The sequence below is a fragment of the Amblyomma mixtum genome, chromosome 3 (genome assembly GCF_055824585.1).
Source record: "Amblyomma mixtum isolate Tamu chromosome 3, ASM5582458v1, whole genome shotgun sequence".
NCBI lineage: Eukaryota > Metazoa > Arthropoda > Arachnida > Ixodida > Ixodidae > Amblyomma > Amblyomma mixtum.
Window position 1 is genome coordinate 116,338,827 of NC_143014.1, and position 11,820 is coordinate 116,350,646.

The following is an 11,820-nucleotide window of genomic DNA, read 5'->3' on the forward strand; positions in this document are numbered from 1 at the left end:
GATGCGAAGACTTTTGCGATTTCTTTCAGTAATCCGCCACCGAAACACCAGCTTTCCTTTCTTTTTTTTTTTTTCGTAAGTGCCGTTTTCGAGCACCACTTGAGCCCCCCCCCCCCCCTCCCCCCTTTTTTAGCACTTCAAACAGACATTTAATTCACTGTGCGCGAATGAAATAATGGGTGAAACCTTATTGGTTCTTTCATCGCGGTTTCACATGAGGTCGTGCATTTTTGCCGCTTCTTCCAGTGACCACGCAGGGTATGAATAATCTCTAGCCGAAGTTGCTGGAGGACTCCGTCCTCAATGCAAGCAGCAGCGTTGCTTACGCCACAATTGACATTCAGAGATAACATGAATATTTATGCAGTCGTGTTTATCATGCTGAGATATGACTATAGCGTGTCTGACTCAGCTTAAATTGTCGCTTTTCCTCAATGACCACTAGCGATTAGAAGGCGAGCTACTTGGAACTAACGTCCCTCTAGAACCAGCACCTCACGCCATAAGTCCATCGTCCAGTGTTTTTTAGTTTTTCAACAGTCATATAGACGAGTGCTTCTCGATTAGTATCTTCGCGTGAGCCTAATTTTTCCGTGATTTTTCAGCGCTCGTCCTGTTTCCTTTGTGTCTACGTCGTCCTTGAATCCTCAGCGCTCGTCCTGTTTCCTTTGTGACTACGTCGTCCTTGTTTCCTCAGCGCCCGTTCTGTTTCCTTTGTGTCTATGTCGTCCTTTGCTTTGCGCTGCACCTCTCCATGAGTGCTACTCAGTCACAGCGTAGCCGAAGCAAAACTTTCCACCGCACGCCCTGCTGCAGCATGTCTGGCCGCGGTCTTCGCAACGGAGATCCTGGCATGTCACATTGCTGGGTGGCCCTGTGCAGCCGCCTTCGGGGATTTGGAACAGCGGGCACAGTTGACGAGGCACTTCAGGTTCTGTCGACCAGAAACAGGGTAGGGAAAGATCAGGCGACATAGTGAGCAGGAAGCGGCGTCGCAGTAGCGTCGCAAAGCGCGAGCAACAAAACTCTGCCGAAGGTTTAAAATCAAATCAGCACTGTGCAGCACGCTGTCATAAAACTTAGTGATCACACACGGCCAGCCTAACGTAACATCTGTAGCCAATGATACAAGCCGGCGCCTGGTACTGCCGAGGACGCTTACTTAGGCGTGTTCAAATGCACTCCGCTGTGTACCATGCTTACGCCGCTATACTTGCCAACAAAGCTTAGAAGGCAGGTGCGCACCATGCTGACAAAACAAAAACAAGAGCGCGCAGAGAGCATACCTAAATTTAACTGTCTCGATTCCTGTAGGAATCGTTTTTGTTTATTTCCTCTGAAAGCACAATTCTCAGGAATTTTTTTTTTCGTTCTACGAGTGTGTGCCACTATGCATCGGTTTAGAGACGAGGATGGTTATGATGACCATATTCCACCGCATAGGACTCTGCAGGGAGCAGCAGCTGTGTGCACTTTAAACCGATGAATATCCCACGCCCTGCCAAGTTCGTAGCCAGTTTAAACAAGTTCAACTTTCAAAATCAATGTGTTTACAACGATGAAGTAAGCTGGTCTGGTAACACCAAAAGAGGAAAAGTTCTTAAACACATTCTTAAACAAGAAAATGCGGAAGCATTTACATTGCCTTGCAGGTGTCTACAATGAATGTCTTATGTTGTTCTTGGGATTTTCCCGCCAAAACTTTTCTTGGAACCTTATATGGCACGCTCACCTTCTAGAATGTCCCAGTACGTTCAGGCAGATTACTCACAACCCGGTGGCCAGGTTGCCTATTGCCGCGGTGGGCAGGTTGTGTGACCTGACAAGGTCACTTGACGTCTCTCGAGCAATCAGGGTTACCATCGGAACAGGTTGTGATGACGTCACTAGGTCATGTGACCTCACTCGAACAATCAAGGATTTCCGAGACCGAGAAGCCGGAATTTTTTTCCGATGCGATAACCTAAACGTTATTGCACTGAAAGGAATATTCCAAGCAGTCGTCAGAGCATGAAGTTGGACTAGTTGGTTTTGCATTTCAAGAATTTAGCGCACAAGACGGTCGTCTCTCTTCTCGTTCCATCTTGTGCGCTAAATACTTGGAATTAGGCATTAGAATTAGAATACCCACTCCGCCACAACGAGCTGGCCTGCCCTTGCGTGTGATTACGTAATTCAGAGGTGTAACTTCCCCAAGATGTCGATCGTTACTGTTATTTCCGCAAAGTTTGGCTCAATTTCAGGAAGTATCGATTCGAGTAAACCTGTTTTGCTCAGGATGCTGTGGGCATTTACTTCAGCAAAAGTTATCTGCGACGTTGTGCTTTCCGTGGTGGACGTAATGTCAGCGCGTCGCTCTGCCTATCTATAGCACTTTTTTGTGTGTGTGTGTGTGGGTGTGTCTGTCTGAGGTGTTAGTCTCCTATCCCATGAAGACTTTACAATCTTTTGAGTCATATCAGCGATATAATTGTCCATTTAGGCATAGTTTGCCTTAAACTAACGGCACCTTGTCTCCCGCTTCTTTATTCGATTCGCACATTTCACAACTTTTTCTTGCTTCCCTTAGGCGTGCGGAGAAGCATTCGCATTTCGAGTAATTAGGACTCTTTAACTTACAACAGTTATTTAACATATCTACTTTGTCTCGATAGTTCAGTAGCTTTTATATCATCGGCCTAGTTTTATCAGTTGATGGCTGTCCTAACCTATGCATTTTTTCACTGGGAACTGGTTCAATATTAAGAATAACCCTCATAATTTTTTCACCCATTAGATCATGAATGAAGATTAACGTTTTCGAAAGCGACTGGTTAGCAAGTATATTTCTAATTGCAAATACCACTTACCGAGACACGTCGTGTTTCGTTCTACGTGTTTATGTATTTCACTCGGTCCTTATGACCGCTATATTAACTGATTAATTAAACATAAGTTTGTTGCAGACTTACAGTCAATCAGCTTCTCACTTCACGATCGCTGACCGGACAAATTACACGCCTCTGAACCAGTTGCAGTCTCTTTTATAACTCTTGCAGTGGACCAAGACAAAAACCGACAGAAGACGAACACAGCGCTGTTAGCCACTCTAGCGCTGTGTTCGTTTCCCTTTCCAATCTGTCCGTGTCTTGGCGCACTGCAGGAACTAGAACGATGCGTGGAGCATTTGTGTGAGAAAGAATAGCTTGCTACTCACGAGTTGAAGACGACAGCCCGGCCAAGGAAACGACCACAAGTGCCATCACGAGGATCGCGCAGTAACCCTTCATGACTCTGTCTGTGAACGGGCAGAGTGTGTGACCGTTACGCTTTGCGAGCGAGGAATGAATTGTAACGCGCGCCGCGCAGCTTCTTATTCCCTGTTCGAACAAGGAATAAAGCAGAATATAAAATCTGCACGCGCGGCAGATGCCAACCCCAGACAGCGGGAGAGAGAAGAGCGTGCAGGCGGACTAATTTCCGCTCGACACCCAGCGTCCGGAAACACGCAACAGCGGGGCTGGCACCAGGGGCACACGTGCACGTTCGCGCACCTCGCAGAGACGCAGAGGCGTTTGCCACGTGCGGCGCAACCCCGCCGACACTGCTTGCTCGTCTTCTTTTTATCTCGGCGAGGCGTCCGGTTCGGATACAGAATTGCACCGCTCGCTGTATACGCAGAGCGCGTGTCTGGTGGGAGATTGCGCTACTGGTTCAAGCGAGTATGCAGACACACAGCGAGCGCCCTTTACGGTTGTCTCAAAACTTCGTGTGGTTGCGGTTCTCAAGAAAAGAAAAAAAAAACATGTGGAGTGCGGGGAGATGGTTTTAAAGCACAGAAAAAATCCAGGGTTGGATAATATGTCAAGGCAGCACTAGAGGAGAATAGTAGTGTGTTTGGGCCAACTGCTGCTTGGGCCAACTCTGTCTTGCAGTATACTGAAATAAATAAATAAATAACAGTTAAGCGAACCCCGAGATATCAAGAGCAGAAACATACTCTCTGCAGCACGGAAAACAAAACGCACAGTAGCCACAGTAGGTGGAAATGGAACGGAGTACAGGAGAACAGGAGAGAAAGAATAAAAGGAGCCGGGCTGGTACAAAATAACTGAAGGGCGTGAGTAGACTGGTGCGCGGCGGAGAAGGGCTACACTGTCAATACAACTTAAAACAAAGAATTGCGCGCGTCTTAAATTCCATGGCTGCCAATGGGCCAGGCGCCAGCCAATATTTCTGTTCTGAACTTTGATTCCGGAGTGTCAGGCGCGTTCACCGCCCACTCAACCTTGTTGACAGAGTGCCTCCACGCTGACGGGGATTGCTCGTAACCTCGATCGCATCAATCCGCGCCCTATCAGAGGAAGTGGGAGCCATTTTAAAGCGCCTGAGGCCGGTTCATGTGTCGTCCCAACTTGCACAGAAGCGGTTTCGAAGTACAGCCTTTGTCAAAAGTTTGGATCCCAGGGCGTTTTCTTTTGAGCCACACTGTGTCATTCTTAATAGATCTCTAGCGCTCCAAATTTCCTGGACATGAGAAGATTTCTGGTACTGCCTCCTGCAATAGCTAGGACATCCACGAATGCTCCTGGAGTCCCAATATGGAGCTTGGAAATGAACCCCCTGGGCTCTAAACTTTTGACAAAGACTGTACATCCCCGAATATCGATGCTGTATTGCGGCCCACGAAAGCATGTTCCGCTGTCCCCCGCTTTCCACACAAGAGGAAGTTGGTGCCCCACGGGAGTAAGAAACCCGGCTCCTCCTGCCACTGGGAAAACTCCCGTGCGGAAGTGAAACAAAAAAAAGACTTTGGAGCCAGTGCGCACTGGGGGCACCCGAACGCGTCTCAGAACGTCGGTAGGACCCACTCCCTCCAGGGTAACCCGGTAGAATCAAGGTTGGAGAACTTTAGTCACGCGATCCCAGTACAAGGTTGTTGGGTTTCTCAGCACTGAGTTATCCCCAGGAAAACTGCTGTTGTAGTTATTATACTGCATGTGACATTTCTTAGCAGTAAGTGGGGCGAATGTGCCACGGCGTAGCGGCCTCGTCGGGGCCAACGATCGTGCCAAGTGGGTGGGACCGCGGCACTGTACGGTTGCCAGCAAGAATGTGTCACATTAGTCACGGATGTGTAAAGTCTGCTTCACCGTAAGTTCTATAGTTCCATGGACACTAGGCCGAGCCCGTCTGTCCGGAGGCTCCAGACTGATCAGCATATGCCCTATGAATGAACTTGTTCTTGGGGCTTATATATCTCATTCGTGGGAAACTCCTCCTGGGGAAGTAGCGCTTTTCCGTTCAGCAAAGTTAATTCATTTAATCACGACTGAAGTGGTGATTAGAAAGATGAAAACAATTCAGCAGATTAAGCTGCTAATATTTTTTTTACAACAACCTTAGTATTTCTCGATCTATTCTATTTCAGTAGAGGGCAGTATGCAGATCGCAGTCAAGGAAACCATTGGCTTATATTTGCGCATTTGGAACCAGTTGGAAACGCCAATTGAGATGTCCATAAGGGCGTTCAAATTGGACCTCCCAAATGTCCAGATGTCCAAACGGAATGGAAGAACCAATAGGAATGATCAACCGTAAGTGCGGAAACCATTTGGGCTATCCAAATGGATTCATGAGCCCAATTGGCAGTCCTATTGAGTCCATTTGATTTCAATTAGACCCAGCTGGAGTGCCCACTTGGACCTAATCACTTCTTGTTTTTTTTGCCTGAGTGGCGTGCGTCATGATCGGGAGTAGCTGTCTCGAAAGATGATGATGAAAACGTTTATTTAAAGTCACAATGCCTTAGTTGAAGGGAAGGCTGATCGGGTCCCTAGTGCGGGACGCCGTTGGTAAAAGCCGCTGCCCGTGCTCTGGCGACGAGGGCTCGTTGTTCCTCGAGGTCCGAGCTGGACAGGGCCGCCTCCCAGCCCTCCCGCGTTGGCTGATTTACGATGTCAATGCGAAAAAAAAAAATTAAAAACAACGCAAAGGACGATATGATTACGTAAGCGAAGGCATCGCACTGGGTGGAGCCGACAAAGAGGCGCCTCGCTTTGAGCGTGCTATTAGGGGTGTGCGAATATTCGAAATTTTCGAATATAATTCGAATATTATATTTTTAGTATTCGTATTCGATTCTAAACCCAATTATTCGTGTTGTTGCGAATATTCGACCCGACGCGAATATTCGTATCTAGCCGAATATTCATTGCGAGCACCGGCGTTCATTTCGGTCCGCAAGTCCGCAGAGACATAACAACATGGCGGCGCCCAGAGCAATGCGAACGTTGGGCCACGACGTAGCTGACTGCGCTGGTGAGCTTCTTTGTGTCTGCACCTGCGAAGCTGTTATAGTCAGAGCTGTGCGCGAAATACCTCGCAATACCTGCCACTTCAGTGCCAAGTGAGAGGGCATTTTCTGTGGCTGTGGTTTCAGCTAGAAGGGAACTAGTACTGCGTGACCATGTGGATCAGCCGGTTTTCCTTCACGACAACCTTTTATGCTCATCCCAGCAACGCGCTTTTTTGCTTATGGCAAGCTAGCCTTAATAAATGCAGTGTACTAGCCATCTCCTCTGATATTTCCGCGGTTCTAAGAATAATGTTCGAGACTTTGATACTTTTTTGTGCAGCCACACCAACCTTTTGTGCTTATTTCATCATTGATAGTTGAACGGTAATGTTCTTGGGTGCTCAAATAACGTTTTGTAGTGGTTAAATGCGTCTGTCCTTGATTATTCGATATTCGATTCGATATTCGGAACGAAGTATTCGTATTCTATTCGTATTCGAAATATTTGATATTCGCACACCCCTACGTGCTACGCATCACGACAGGAGGCAGAAAGGCACCAGGAAGGCGAATGGTAAGTTTAAATTCCCAGAAACGTCGCTTCTACCAACTCACAACAATTTCACAGAAAGTGCCTGTAATTAAAAAAAAAAATAATAGTATGTGCGAAACAGGCATCCCGACGGGCACTGCTGCCCTGCTTTCCAAAGATGACAAATTCACGACCGCGTGCCACCTGTGGGCCAATTTTTAGAACAGCCACGCGTGCGGGATCGGCCTGAAAATTGGTGTTCGAGTAAAGGAAATGACGCAGTATCTGTCTCACATATCTCGGTGGTCACCCAACCACGCCGTAAAGGAAGGGAGGAAGGGGGGAGTGAAAGAAGAAACAGAGACATACGTGCCGCACTGGGGAGCTCCGGGATGATTTCGACCCCCTGGGGACCTTTAACGTGCACTGACATCGCGCAGCACACGGGCGCCTTTTGAGTTTCGCCTCCATCGAAACGGGACCGCCGCGACCAGGTTCGAACCCGGGAATTCCGGCTCGGTAGAAGAGCGCCCTAACCACTGAGCCACATCGGTATCGGGGTGCTTGCAAAGACAGCGACAGGCGCTCGGTCGTACCCTTTCCTTTCCCTCCTAGCATCAGTGCATTGAGCGATGTTTTAATTCTTGCTTAAAAGTATGCGAGAAGCGATTGCATACCTCTTTGGCGCTGAGTACGTCTCTTGTTACGTCAAAATCAACATCAGCCGCTCAGCTGGCTCAGCTGCTATGGCGTTTATGAGTGGCTATGGCGTTATAACATGAGGTAACGGATGTGAACATGATCGCAGCGGCCGCATTTCGATGCTTGTGAAATGCAAAAATCCTCGTGTTCTGGGATATCAAAGCACGTTAAAAAGCATCACGTGGTCTTAACTAATCCATGGCATTCCACTACGCCGCCTCTTTCTCTCTCCCTTCTAGCATTCCTTCCGTTATCCCTTCCCTAACCGCGTGGTTGAGGCGAGCCATTCCATCGGCTTTGGTATGTAGAAATAGTGCTGAAAACAGGTAAGGCGCTGCAATTGTCTCGCAGTATGTGGTCACTTTAGCCGTGTAAAGCCCAGTGTGTCACGTGCGTAAGACTGTAAAATAGGAATAGCTTTCGCTTTTTCCGCAAAATAACATTGACTCGTGACAAAAAATCGCATTTCCCAACATCTCTGTCAAAGCGATTAATTGCCAGCTACCAAAAAAGCAGAAGGCCTAATCTAAAACACTTTTTGCAAACGCTAACCCTCCCCTCGAAACAACCTAAACCGTCACCGGGCGTACTGCTACATCAGCAGGTGACGGAATAGTTTTTAATTTCTTTATTGGTTTATTGCGTGCGTTGCCAACCAGCCTGCCGCGTGCATGCCAAGTGCTTTTCACATGGTCCGCATAGTCGCGGCACTCCCACCAGACGTGCTGTCGCTCTGGCAAGCCCACAAAGACCGACGACTGTTACTAAAAGCAAGTGCGGCGGGCTTGCCTCTGATCCAAACCAGCCTTCCTGTTTGCAACACAGCAGCCGCACCAACTGTAAGGAATTTGCTCTGGGAGTGCACTTAGTTCGCTGACCCTCAGCGGAAGAACCGGAACCAAGCCGCCAGCTTCGAGGAGTGGATACGTCCCTCATCGAAGGCCAACCGCGTCTTATACGCTGCTTGCCTTCGCCACGGAAGCGCATATCCTCGTCATAGTGTGAACACTCTCGATGGCTGGCTTCGCATTCTTCTGCACCTTTATCCCCCGGCCTGGAGCGTTAGGCCAGCGAGCCAACCTTACAATGAAGCATTATCATCATTATTGTGTGTGTTTGTGTATGTGTGCACACTTTTATCGTATTTAGACGTTTAGAAACTAGTGAGAGGTGAATGGAGTTTAATGTCCTGAAGGTGCACTAAGGCTGCGAGGGACGCAGTAGTGGAAAACTCCGTATTAATTTCGACCCCAACGGGTTTCTTAACGTGCACGGACATCGCAAAGCACACGGGCGTTGTCGCATCTCGCCTCCATCGAAACGCAGACCGTGAATCCAGCGTAGGAACGCATTAGCCACAAAGCCACAACGGCGTATATAGTCACAGATTCGCCGGCCATGCATGTGCGACTGTAGACCACAAAACGATGAAGGTCAGTGCGGACCTGGAGCGCCGTTACAGTGTCGGCGCTGCTGTATTAGTGCGGCGTTTTGGGCTGCAGAAGCGCGCAAGCCGGCTCAAGAGTCTGAGCCTCGCGTAATAGGAGTAGGGGTGCAAATTGCCTTACAAGGTCATTCACGCCATTCGCTCAGAAAAGAACTCGAGGCGACCACATACCTAGATGCCATGAGGCCCCTGTCGAACCACTGAATCCCTCTACACCATTTTCCGTCATAGCCTCACACCCAGTTCATCGGCAGCGCGTCGACTGCCTTCCCCTCTCTGGCCTGTGCGATTGGCAGTGCCCGTGCCATCTGTTCAGTGTTTTTTTTTTTTGTCATGCTTTTGCTCTTTCGTCGATTTAGCGCTATGAACACAAACTCGAGACCTACTGTGAACCATTGCGCCGTCTTCGGATGCAACAACTACCGAAAGCGAAAAAAAAATGGAAATATAAACATGCGAAGCTCATGGCCAGCCGCGCCGGCACTGTGGTTGCAGGCTTTTTCAACTGCATGGATTTCCTGCGGACGAAGAGCAGCGACGGCTTTGGCTTGCGAACATTAACAGGAAAGACTTCTCGCCTTCTTTGTTATCTCGCTTCTGCTCGGAACACTTGGTCGGTGGAAAACAGACAGACACAAACACAACGCCAGTTTTTCATCTTGGGTACGAACGAAAGGAGAGTAACTGTTTCAATTATGTGTGATCCTTTTATGTTTTTTAAGAAAAAAATTGTACCTTGGAATCCCCTTTTACTGGGGCGAAAGTTTGGCGGCGATGCATCCACAGGGAAGCTTATGCCGCTGACATAATGACAGAAGGCAAGTACCACCGGCCGATCGACGAACGCTGGCTTGTTGTACCTTGATAACACAGTATAGCCTAACTTGGACTCGATTTCTGCGGGCTAAACTCACCGACGCAACACGGCGAAGTCACATTAACCGTATTTTGAAGCAACTTTTCACACTAACTGTTTTTATCCCAAAGTATTCAGTCATATGATCGCAGTCTTATGGGAGTTTTAATTGGGGGGATAAATACGTTCTCCCCCGGTAATCGCGGCTGAGACGGTTCAAAACCACCAGAACCTAACCCCGTGACCGCGTACGCTACCGAGCGCACGCCGACCACGGCGTGCCTTGCTCTGAGAGAACAAGGGAACGACACCCTGGCTGACACAAACAGGCATTTATTGCTACAAAAACAATAACGCCAGCTGGCAACAAAAATGCTCTAACGAATCAAGGACGTCCGACTCACCAGCACGGCTACGAGCGACTGTTCGCCCATGGTAGGGCAGGGGAAATACACCACGGCCGCACGGGATGAGATGCGGGAGAACGTTCCTCCCCACAAGGCTTCGCCCCGCCGGCGGAGAGCGGAGCGCCGCACCTGAATGTCAGCGTGCGGCCAAGTTCCCGAGCCGAAGAGCTTGGTGACTTGGTTGGATTGTTGGGAGTGGGATTGCGGTATTCGGCTACCCTCTAGGAGAGCACTGCACAGCACCCGGGAGAAGGGATTGGGAATAGGGGTGGGGAGGGAATTTTGGGAATTGGCTAAGAGCACTGGGACAAGATTGAAGGCTGCACAAAGCCTAAAGCACTGTGGACAGGCCCGTGATGTTCAGGATGTCAATAAGGCTTTGCAGGGCCTGAAGTCGCGGCTTGTTGGGGTATAGCATTTTAGTTTCTGTGTCAGTAGGGAGTCCTAGCTCGCGGTATGTATTGAGGACAGCAAATATCTCTGTGTCGTAGGTGGGGCAGGCCATAAGCAGGTGTGCAATGGTTTCTGTGTCACAACAGGATGATCAGTTAGGAGAGTGGCAAGGCCTCGGCAGTACCTTCTGGATGCCGTCCAGCAGCAGCCGACCCTTGTCTCAAGAGTAGCGATCGTTCGCGCCTGGTGAGACCATGTGGGGGAGGGACCTTAAAAGAGAGCCAGTGGAAATCCTGGTGTCTGGATGATGCGTGATGAGGGCTTTCCGTATGATGTGTGGGAACAGTCAAAGGGAGATACGTATCGTGATATGGGAGGGTCTTCATTATGGGCTGTCTTCGCTAAGGTGTTCACTTCTTCATTTCCTGGGATGCCCATATGTGATGGAATCCAATGAAGAGAGATTCGGAGGCCCTGGTTTTCTAGGGACAGGGACCTATGTTCAAGAACTGCAGCTGTGACTGGGGTGGCCTTAGGTCTGGTTAGGCTCAATAATGCTGCTTTCGAATAGCAGAGTATAGCGACGGGAGCTGTAGGCAGCTAGGAGTCGAGTTTGTCGGCTGCAAGGTGCAGGGCTGCCATTTCTGCTGCGGTAGAGCTGGCTGAGAAATCCAAGCGACAGGTGCGTGAAAGGGTGAGCGAAGAGCGAGTCATCGCCCAAGCGCGCGCGCAGCAATCACGCCGTCCTTGGCGCTCGTGTCGCTGCGACGCCGGCATCCTCCCTTGTTAGTTAAGGTAACCAACAAGGGAAAATGCATCACGGGGAAGCAAACCACAGGGGACGAGTGAGGTAAGGTCCCCACACAACCGATAAAGCAACGCAATGGGCGAATGAACGATACCGCTAGCAATGGATAGGCCGCGATCGATCTAGCCGCAGTAATATGATTGGTGTGAAACAGAAAATCGAATTCTGAACCGTAAGTATAATTCCCAGGGTGTATGCACTAAAGGGTGAGGGTGTGATGAATCGACGCAAGTTTCCGCGGGCATTTATTCGATCAGGAACCGAAGACCCAGTGCGGAGCGAATGTCCATCTCTAAAAGCGCCGCAGGCCTGTAGCGCTTTTTCGCGCTATGCACAATAGGAATAAAGAGATCCAGGAAAAAACTCAAGGCAAATGAACTTATAACGAGTCGTCACTA

The 11,820-nt window shown here is 49.2% G+C and overlaps 1 long non-coding RNA gene across 1 annotated transcript; it reads right to left on the bottom strand.

Annotated features, from left to right (window-relative positions):
• Window positions 1-507: 507 nt before the first annotated feature.
• LOC149351507 (uncharacterized) lies at window positions 508-3,508 on the bottom strand. Its single transcript, XR_016289498.1, has 2 exons — window positions 3,197-3,508; window positions 508-934 (listed from the first exon to the last, which is right to left on the bottom strand). It is a non-coding gene; the product is annotated as an uncharacterized LOC149351507 (long non-coding RNA).
• Window positions 3,509-11,820: the final 8,312 nt, after the last annotated feature.